The sequence below is a fragment of the Triticum aestivum genome, chromosome 3D (assembly GCF_018294505.1).
Source record: "Triticum aestivum cultivar Chinese Spring chromosome 3D, IWGSC CS RefSeq v2.1, whole genome shotgun sequence".
Classification (NCBI taxonomy): domain Eukaryota; kingdom Viridiplantae; phylum Streptophyta; class Magnoliopsida; order Poales; family Poaceae; genus Triticum; species Triticum aestivum.
Genome location: NC_057802.1, coordinates 178,985,793 through 178,995,001, shown reverse-complemented (window position 1 = coordinate 178,995,001; position 9,209 = coordinate 178,985,793).

The window sequence follows — 9,209 nt, the reverse complement described above, 5'->3', positions numbered from 1 at the left end:
TCCATTCGCTCCACCAAAGCTGCCCTCCCTGCCGCGCCGATACGTCGGCGCCGCGGTTCGGCGATCCTCTCGCTCCCACAGTACGCTCTCGTAGACTGCCGTCCTCTAGCCGCGCCGCCACCTCTGGCTACGTTCTTGTGGAGGCGCACGGCGGTCAGCGCCGCCACCGCTGGCGACGTTCGTGTGGAGACGCACGGCGGTCAGCTTCTCCCACGGTACACGCTTTCTAGACTGAGGCCACGTTCATGTCGGTGTATCGCTGAATGTTAGCTGATAGACGCTGTTAATCTCACTGTTTGCCGAAGTAGTTTACTGTCAATATGCTTTGCTTAAGAAGCATCCTTGCCCTGTTTTGCACTCAATCTGCTTAGCTGAGATGGCATGCCAAGGCCGATTAGTTGCTAAAATATCCTGCCATATATTTATTGTGACGTAGATTGCCATGGTCTAGTAGCCAATCTGTTAGGTGAAATAGCTCTACACCGTTTTATACTCGATCTTTGTTGTTGCGATGGCCTTCGATAGTTCGATGGCTGTTTGCTCGGCCTCATTGACTGCTGAAACAGCCTGCCATAATTTGGCACTCAAATCTGTTTGCTGAATTAGCTTTACATATATTTCATTACTTAGATCTGCTTGTCCAAATATCTTGCCATAGCTTTAGACATCGACCTAGGTATTTTTTTTCTGGGCTGCATAAAAAAGCATATATGTTTTTCCTGTAATATCTAGTAGAAGAACTAATTTGTATGTCTAACAGATGGACAAGACTTGGATAACTTCTGCTCGAAGATTCTCCGTTGAATATGTCGAGGGGGTTGAAAACTTCATGAACTTTATCAGAGCTGAGTACGGTGGTCCGAAATCAGATGTGCTCTGCCCGTGTAGCAGTTGTATGAATTCAGTTACAAGACCCCAGTCAACTATGCAAAATCATCTACACTTGTATGGGATGTCGGTCACATATACTAGGTGGGTTCATCATGGTGAAGCTGTGAACGTCAATGTTATTGACTACGTGGAAGCAGCAGATCACCATCTTGATCTGCCTGATGCTCAGGTGGAAGAGGAGGAGGAGGTGGTGGTGGCGGAGCCAGTGAGTTTGACCAACATTGAAACAATGCTACGAAATGCTCGTGCATTCCGTGAACTTTCACCTGCAGAAGAAAAACGGTGGGCCCGCATGTTGGAACAATGCAACGTTGCTGTCACCCCAGGAAATAAGCTGTCAGTATTCTCAGCTATGGTCACCTTTCTTCAGGTGAAGACATCTGAGTGGATGACCAACAAATCATTCGATGCGATGTTGGCTGCTTTCCGCGAATCTTTCCCAGATGCGTCTGAGCTGCCACACACCTACAGTAAAATGAAGAATTTCCTTCGTGCAGTTGGAATTGGATATGATATGATCCATGTTTGTAAGAATAATTGTGTTCTGTTCCGGAAGGATTATGCCAACTTAAGTGAATGCCCGAAATGCAAATCATCAAGATGGAAAGATGGCGATGCTGTGAAGAGGATTCCTCATAATGTTCTGAGACATTTTCCAATTATACCAAGATTGCAGAGGTTGTTTCATGATGCTGAAACAAGAGAGGATGTACTGTGGCATTCTAGGAACCAGGAGTACAGAGATCAGAATGTAATGAGCCATCCATCTCATGGTAGTGAGTGGAAAAGCTTCAATGATAAACACAAAGAGTTTGCTGCTGACCCGAGACACATTAGACTTGGCTTAGCTTCAGATGGATTTAACCCATTTGGCCACCAGAGCGCCACATATAGCATGTGGCCAGTGCTTGTTATCCCTTACAACATGCCTCCAAATGTCTGCACCAAAGAATCAAACTACATGATGGCCTTGCTCATCCCAGGTCCAAAAAGTCCTGGAAAGGATTCTGATTTGTTCATGGAGCCTCTTGTGGAGGAACTTCAATAGCTATGGAAGGGTGTTCTCACTCGAGACCTATATAGCAGCCCACCAGCTGATTTCTTTCTGCGTGCTGTTATAATTTGGTGCATCCATGATTATCCGGCTTTGGGCACTATGTCAGGGCGAACGACACATGGTTACAATGCATGTGTTCACTGTGACAGGAATCCGCTGTCATACGCAATACTTAGCAAGATCTGTTACATTGGACACCGCCGTTTCCTTGCCAAGGACAAGCCACATCCTAGAAAATACCGAAGACATGTGTTCAATGCAAAGCATGAAAACCGTGATGCGCCAAAGAGGCTCACCGCCGATGAGTTGCAAGTGGAATTAGAGAAGGTCAGGCATATTACACCAGGAAACCATCCTGGTAATGGTAGCGGGAAAAGGAAGCGTGGCAGGGTAGAAGAGAGATTATTGTTTACCCGCAGGTCCACTTTTTGGGACTTGGAGTATTGGAAAGATTTGGATCTGCGGCATAATCTTGATGTGATGCACATCGACAAAAATATATGTGACAACATTATCGGCACACCTCTTAATATTGAAGGCAAGGCGAAAGATACCTTAAAATCTAGGATTGATTTGACACACCTGGGTATCAGAAAGGATTTGCAGGTGCAAGATGAAGGTAAACCACGGTATATGGCACCAGCTGTGTACGTCTTGGACAAGGGAAAAAGAAAAGAATTCTGCGAGGTCCTGTCACGTGTGAGATTCCCACATGGATTTGCTTCCAACCCTGAAAGGAGAGTCAGTGCATATGGAAACAAGGTACAAGGGTTGAAAACTCATGACTGCCACGTCCTACTTCAAAGGGTTTTACCTGTTATCCTTAGAGGATTGGGCCGCCCTGACTTATATAGAGCAGTTGCAGAGTTGGGACAATTCTTCAGGGAACTCTGCAGTAGGAATATCAGGATAGATGCTTTGGAGCATCTTAGAGACAAGATACCAACTATCCTATGCGACCTTGAGAAGATATATCCTCCAGCCTTCTTTGATGTGATGGTGCATTTGGCTGTTCATCTACCTGATGAGGCACTACTTAGAGGTCCAGTACAGTATGGCTGGATGTACCCTATTGAAAGGCGGCTAGGCACTTTCAAGGGCTATGTTAGGAACAGAGCTAGACCCGAGGGTTCCATTGCAGAGGCCTACATTGCTAGAGAAGCGTTGACATTCTGCTCAAAATACATTGAAACAGCTGATCAGCTTAGCAAAGAGGTGGGTGAAGACAATCCCGGGCTCAATGTTTTCGATTATTCTGTTCGAGTTATAGGGAAGAGTCGACAAGAGGACAAACCTAAAGATTTGGACAAAATGGTTTGGTATGTGTTGAGTAACTGTCCTGAGATACTACCTTATATCAAGTAAGTGCAGTACTGCAGCTTATACATCGTAATCTACTAAACTTGCAGCACATTCTTATATATTTAGATGTTTGACGCGATCACTATGTTGTGCAGCATCTACAAAGAGGAGTTACTGCTGCAAAATCCAAGAAACGTTGACAAACTGGTTATGGCAGGATTTGCGAAATGGTTCAAGAACCATGTAAGCTTTTCAAGTGCACTGTCAGTTTTTTTAATATATTGAGTACATAAGATGATCAGCTTGTCTATTTTCTAACCATAGGTTAAGAATATGCGGGAGGATGGGCAGGCAGTTGATGATGCCCTTTACTCACTAGCAATGGGTCCTGATACTCGGGTAAGACATTATGAATCTTGCGTTGTTGGAGATGTGCGCTACAACACCCTTGCACGAGACGAAGGCAGGAAGACACAAAACAGTGCCATCATGAGCACGGACACGTATGACAAAGAGACAACTGAAATGTATGCTAACATAACAGACATTGTTCAGTTGCAGTATATGTCCAGTTTCGAGGATCATTGGTGTGTGGTTCTGTTGTGCTGTCATTGGTATAACCTGTTTTCCAGGATCGCAAAACCCAGAGCTAATGATTATTTCAAATCCATCAATGTCAAGGTGGTGTACCAGACCAACGAGCTTTTTATTTTGGCAAATCAAGCAACACAGATATTTTTCTTGGAAGACACATTTGCACGTAGCGATGACTGGAGAGTATTGCAAAGGTTTGAGCAGAGGAATTCGTTTAATAAAGTTGCACAACAAGATGATGCTTACACTGCTCCTGATGTACAAGATAACACAAATGTTCCTAATATCTTTGAACCATCACGTCAATGACGCCGGCGAAGAGATTGCCTGTCGTGCTGTGGACATACAAGAGTTGATCAAGAAGAAGCCAACGTTCGAGGACGTTGAGGACGAAGAAGAAGATGACACCGTGGGGAATTACGATTCAGACTGATACACATGGCGAAGATGTTGACGCTGCTGCTGCTGCGGATGATGATTACATTGCTTTTGTCGTATTTGCCTGTCAGAAGACGTTTTTTTATCTACTATGTGAAATTGTGTTTGCTATGACAACTGAAACCTGATGAACATGTTGTTTAGTATTTTGCTGTGAGAACATCACTTGTTATGTATGCTGATTTGTGTTTGGTGATTGTATGACAACTAAAACATGATGACATTGTTGTTTAGTTGTACTCATATTTGGCTGTGAAACTTGAATTTGATGACATAGTTTGCTGTTGGACTGCAATTTGCTCGACGTCTTCGAATGAGAACAAAGCTGACCCGACAGGGCCTCTGCTATTTATTTATTTATATGAGCAAAAGGGGATACCCCCTGATTTCCGTTAATAGAAATCATTCGATGTTCACAACACTACGCCCAGCCTGCTACACAGGTTTCATTCATTACTAGTTTCAGCAAAGTGCTCATGTCGTAGCCACTGAATACATCACGAGTGCTACATACACTGCAAATAAAGAGACAATCATCCTACAGAGCACATCGATTTTGCCCATTATCTTCACAAGCTCTTTCATCTCCTCATTGCTGTCAAGGCTGTTCAGCAGCTGTTGCTTGGCCATGATCAAAGGAACTGCATCTTTAACCTTCTGCTCTGCATCTTCCTTTTCTGCCGTTCCTTCAGTTACTTGTCCAACACCCCAACCTGCTGGTATTGGAATTCCTCGGCTAACCAAATAATCAGCGTAGTTGCATTCCCCCACATCAGCAACTTCCCAGAAATACAAATCACACGAATCTTCCCTTTTCTGCACGAATCAAATTGGAAGATCATCAACCAAATTATTAAAAAATCAGCAACTGAAAGCAGCAGAACAACACTTAAACATATTATTACCCCATGATTCAGGCATTTGTAGAAGACTCGGCCAGGGTTGCGGATTGTGGTTGAGACGCGACGGATGACTCTGCGTGATTTGCAGCAGTGCCACCACACCAACGGCAGCGGGTTGCGATGAGCAATCGGCTGCGGTGCGCGTGCCGGCGGGGGTGTGATGAGACCCACAGGCGATGGTACGGGTGGCGACTTGGCGCATATCTGGTTGTTGCCTGCTGAAGAGCAGGTGGATGAGCAGCCAGCGGACATGGTTGCTGCGGCCAGAGCTTCTGATGCTAGGCAGAGTAAGTAGAGAAGAGGAGAAGCGAACGTTGAATATGTCAGTTTCATTACTTGCAGAGTAGCATAGCACCATATATAGTCATAGTCTAGGTTTGGATTCGAACCAGCTACAGGAGGGACCTCCTTGTTTTGCGAAAAAAATCATTTCTCCACCTGACAGTTGGGACCCACCGGCTGTATCTTCGCATGAAAGGAAGTGCCTCCTTGTTTTGCGAAAAAAATTATTCTTCCCGTTGAGAGCTGGGACCCGTCAGATTTGGTCACTCACTTGTGGGCCTACTAAGTGGACGTGTACGCACGACTTTGTCAACTTAATCAACAAATGATTCTAGCAGCTGGACCGTTGGATGTTAATCCAACAGCCGTGCTCCTTCTTCAACCTCTCTTCTTGCTCCTGTCTCCCGTGGGCGGCACCGCGGCTGTGCTTCCGCGCACCCGAACCAGTGAAGTTTCCCACTCCTCTCCATCTGCGACTCCACTGCCCCGTCTTCCCCATCACCGGGTCGTTCCAGTCTGGGTGCGCTCGGCACGGTGTGGTCAACGTGGTCAACAACCGAGAGTCATCGGAAGATGACTGTACATGAGAGGCTGACAGTGGGGACGCACCGCACCCATGGACGCATGCATGCAGCGGAACGCGGCGAGGTCAACGTGGTCAAGGAACGACTTCCATCGGAAGTATACTGTATGTGGAGAGTCTCAGCTGGGTCCACGGCCGCAGCAAGTAAGTGCCTCCTTATTACGCGGAAAATAATGATTCCTCCAACTGACAGCAGGGACCCACTGGACGGGCCACCGTATTTTGCAAAAAAAGCGTTTGCCCCCTGACTGCTGGGACCCACCTGACGGGCCACCGTATTTCGCAAAAAAACGTTCCCCCCGCTGTCAGCTCGGACCCACCGGAAGTGCCTCCTTATTATGCACAAAAAAATGAATACTCCCCCGGCTAGCTGGGACCCACCTTGGTGGGAGGCTGACTTGTGGGCCTACTAAGTTGACGGGGACGAAGGGCTTTGTCAACTTAGTCAATATGAACGATTCTAGCTCCAGTTACCGTACGATGTCCATCTAACGGACGTAGTGCTTCTTCAACATCTGGTCTTCTTGCTCCAGCCGCCCAAAGCAGCGCCGGTCGTGCCGCATGCTCCTGCCTCCCGTGGCCGGCCGTGCTGCCGCGGAGGCCTCACCGCCCCCTACTATTCTCACCGCTGGCCAGGCCCTGCGGCGACGGCAGCCTCACACCACAGCCGAACCAGTGAACCCTCGTACTCCTCTTCGCGCGGGCTTCCACTGCCGCGTCTTCCCCGGCTCCGCGTCGTCCCCTTCCTAGGCCTCGCCGTCGTCCACCGCCGTGGTGCTCTCCGCGCGGCGTGGTCAATGTGGTCAAGGAACGACTTCCATCGAAAGAGTACTGTACGTGGAGAGGCTGACAACTGGGTCCACGGCCACAGCCTAGTTTTTTTGTGATTTGCCAAGTAAGTCGCTTTGTCGGGCCTGTTGGGCTGCAAATCTTTCAAGACGAGGAGAGTTTTCATTCGGCTGGTCGAAAAAATGGCCCATCAGTAATGAGAAATGGGCTGTACATTTTTAAAACACATCAAACCGGCAATTAGTTTCAAATATCTTTTTTTTCATTTTGAGATTTTAAATTACATTAATTTTTTTGCGTGGAGAATTTGTTGGATTTTATATTGATATACATTTATTTTTAAAATCAGTTTGAATGTGAGTCGAAATTTCGGGATTAAAAATAGTTCGGACCGCACCGAAATATGCAAATTTTCGTATAATTTTTTAACCGTGGCCACAATATGGGCTGTAATGCTAACAAAAAGAATATGGGCTCCAAAAAACCTTAATAATTAGCAAATGGGCTGTAAATTATTAGAAATAATGGCAGATGGGTTGTATGCTGTTTTTCACATATTTGAGGCTTTCCTAAAAAAAGGTTGACGCACAAGCAGTGACTGTTGGATGGCCATCCAACGGCCGTCGTGCTTCTTCAATCTCTGCTCTTCCTGCTCCAGCCGCTCAAACAAGCGCCGGCGGGACTGCCTGCTCCCTCCTCCCCGCGGCCGGCTCTGCTGCCGCGCAGGCCTCACTGCCCCACCGTACTCCCATCGCTGGCCTAGCCATCCCTCTACTCACCCACACCTGCTGTTATTCTCCGGCGACGGCAGACGAACCAGTAAACCCTCGTACAGTCGTACTCCCCTCCGCGTGGGAAAAAACTGCCGAGTCTTCCCTGCCTCCGTGTCGTTCCCTTCCTAGGCCTCGCCGTCATCCACCGCCCTGGTGCTCTCGGCGCGGCCTGGTCAACGTGGTCAACGACCAACATGCATCTGAAGTGGACTGTACGTGGAGAGGCCGACAGCTGGGTCCACGGCCGCACGCAAGGAAATGCCTCCTTATTACGCGCAAAATAATGATTCCTCCACCTGACATCAGGGACCCACCGAAAGGGCCTCTGTATTTCATGAAAAAAACGTTACCGCCGCTGACAGCTCAGACCCACCAGCTATATCTTCGCATGCAAGGAAGTGCCTCCTTATTACGCACAAAAAAATGAATACTCCCCCTGCTAGCTGGGACCCACCATGGTGGGAGGCTGACTTGTGGGCCTACTAAGTTGACTGGGACGGGGGCCTTTGTCAACTTTAGTCAATATGAACGATTCTAGCTCCAGTGACCGTACGATGTCCATCCAACGGCCATAGTGCTTCTTCAACCTTTGGTCTTCTTGCTCCAGCCGCCCAAAGCAGCGCCGGTCGTGCCGCATGCTCCTGCCTCCCGTGGCTGGCTGTGCTGCCGCGGAGGCCTCACCGCCCCTACTATTCCCACCGCTGGCCAGGCCCTGCGGCGACGGCAGCCTCACACCGCAGCCGAACCAGTGAACCCTCGTACTCCTCTCCGCGCGGGCTTCCACTGCCACGTCTTCCCCGGCTCCCTGTCGTCCCCTTCCTAGGCCTCGCCGTCGTCCACCGCCCTGGTGCTCTCGGCGCGGCGTGGTCAACGTGGTCAAGGAATGACTTCCATCGGACGTGGACTGTACGTGGAGAGGCTGACAGCTGGGTCCACGGCCGCACCAAGGAAGTGCCTCCATATTACGCGGAAAATAATTATTCCTCCACCTGACAGCCGGGACCCACCGGACGGGCCACTATATTTCGCGAGAAAAAAACGTTTCCCCCTGACTGCTGGGACCCACCAGCTACATCTTGGCACGCAAGGAAGTGCGTCCGGGCAAAAAAAACGATTCGCCCCCTGACTGCTGGGACCCACCAACTACATCTTCGCAGGCAAGGAAGTGCCTGACAGTCGGGACCCACCTGGTCGAAGCGTACGTAGCGTTGTCATTCTGGTCGCGAACGTGTACGTACATATATACTGGTGGATGTAGAGGCGCGCACGTGTCGTAGTAGAGGCGTGTACGTGTCGTAGTAGAGGCGCGCACGTAGCATGTACACGTACGTACAGCGGCCAGGGTGCAAGAAAGAAAATACGGCCACGTATGTGTACATACGGGTGGGGTCTCGAACGCCTACACGCGCATACGTACGGCCAGGGCTCGTGTACATGGCTGGGTCGGAACGGAGAAACAGCGTCGTCGTCGTGTTCATGGGGAGGCAACGGAATGCGTCGTGTTCATGGGGAGGCAACGGAATGTGTCGTGTTCATGGGGAGGGGTGTGGCGTACCGCAAAACGGAGGAAACAGACCTCCTACGGTCGAAACGGGGGT